The 1,571-nt window shown below is 41.0% G+C and overlaps 1 protein-coding gene across 7 annotated transcripts in view; it reads left to right on the top strand.

Annotated features, from left to right (window-relative positions):
• Positions 1 to 906, top strand: part of myo16 (myosin XVI) — a 269,807-nt gene extending 268,901 nt beyond the window's left edge. For all 7 annotated transcript variants that reach the window (XM_055214652.2, XM_055214651.2, XM_055214654.2 and 4 more), the window contains exon 35: positions 1 to 906. This exon is cut by the window's left edge and continues 1,277 nt beyond it. The gene's annotated coding sequence lies outside the window, so the exon portion shown is untranslated.
• Positions 907 to 1,571: the final 665 nt, after the last annotated feature.

The raw sequence follows: 1,571 nt of genomic DNA, 5'->3' as shown, positions 1-1,571 counted from the left end.
TAATGCATGTCAGTACCTTGCTAGATGACCTTCTGGCCTCACAAAAGTTTCAGACAATCCATCTCTCTCGTGGTTTTCCGTGCTTAAACGTACACAGGCGGCTCCAAACAGACTTCTCGAGAGACGTGGGAGATTTGGTTTGTACATAAAATGGGCAGGTGCAGATTTATTGCCTGAAATGACTACAGAATAAATATTTTTGAACATCGAAGACCAGTCGACCGCACCATAAGCACAGCCACGTACCTGATGTACAGGCATTTTTATTTTGAGAATGAACAGGACTCACCGCCTGGTGCTTCACATGTACTGGTTATCATCAGTATGATTGAATGGGTAATATACAGATTGTGAAGGCAGAATGTATTATGAGTATGTTGACAAATTATTGTCTATATAATGGAAAGAGATTGTTAAATGTGTTTGAGGAGGTACTGCAAATGCTAAGGCGGTTAGTTTTATAGTGTGAATATCATTTTAGTACAGAACGATTGTCTTTTTTTCATGATGAACTTTATGCCCATTCTCCATCCCTACAAGACTGTGGTCAATGTTCAGTATGTATAAAGTATGTATAATGTGTTGTACAGATTGTTTGTGTTTGTGCAGATATGTTTGAGTTGCACTTTTGCCTCCGCGTTTGGTTTTAGCTTCATGAAGCTGAGCGTCTATTCATTGCTGTTTGCTTATTTTGAAGGTTGGATCCTGTCTTGCTTTAAGGGGTTATATACAGAGTCCCCAAATTACAGAGCAACTTTACACCACCTAAAAACAGCCCAATATGGTATAGTGAGTGATCAGATCCATGTTAAAAGGTGAATGTACATACATGGTTCAATACTGTGCCAATGTCTTAGGCCACCATGCCACCATTAGATCTGTTGTTTTGCAATGGTTTAGTAAAAATACAGTCTTTTAATTAGAATACAACTGGAAAATACAAGCAATTGTATGCAATAATAAAAAAACTGAAGAAATGTATAAGCTAAAGTGTCAAGTATTTAGTGTGACCTTCACTTTTACTTAAGCAATAGCAGGAACCTGCAGATCTAAAGCCCGGGATACACTGCACGATTATTGGCTGTCCCAGACGAAAGATTGCCATTGTGAAACTATCGTCGCGATTTCTGTGATCGTGGCTCTTCATCAGTGGTCCTATGTCGTACAGTGAAAGAGGTTCAAAGACGGCCGTTTTCCCGGTCTTCCGTCCAAAGATAGCCTACGATAGTTTTCTGACAGTGTCAGAAATTTGCATGATCACCGCACAGTTGCTGCTACGACCTGCGCCCCATTATTTGTTTACCACGAGCGCATGCTGGTGAAGTTGCTGCTGCCGAAGCTTCCGTGTCATCATCGTACAGTCTACATGCCTCTCGTACCCGAGTTTAAATGATACATGTCGCACAGTGTGATAAGGTAATGATCTTATAAGAGGACAAAAATCGTGCAGTGTATTCCGGGCTTAAAGGAATGTAAACACAGGAAAATTCGACCCAACCCAGTGGCAATTTTATTTACCCAACTGGACCCAAATGGAAATACAGTCTGCAGCCCCGCACCCTCGCAACTAA

This window comes from Misgurnus anguillicaudatus, chromosome 17 (genome assembly GCF_027580225.2).
Source record: "Misgurnus anguillicaudatus chromosome 17, ASM2758022v2, whole genome shotgun sequence".
NCBI classification, from domain to species: Eukaryota; Metazoa; Chordata; class Actinopteri; order Cypriniformes; family Cobitidae; genus Misgurnus; species Misgurnus anguillicaudatus.
Note: the sequence above shows the minus strand (reverse complement) of the source record. Positions and strands in the feature narration are given on the sequence as shown.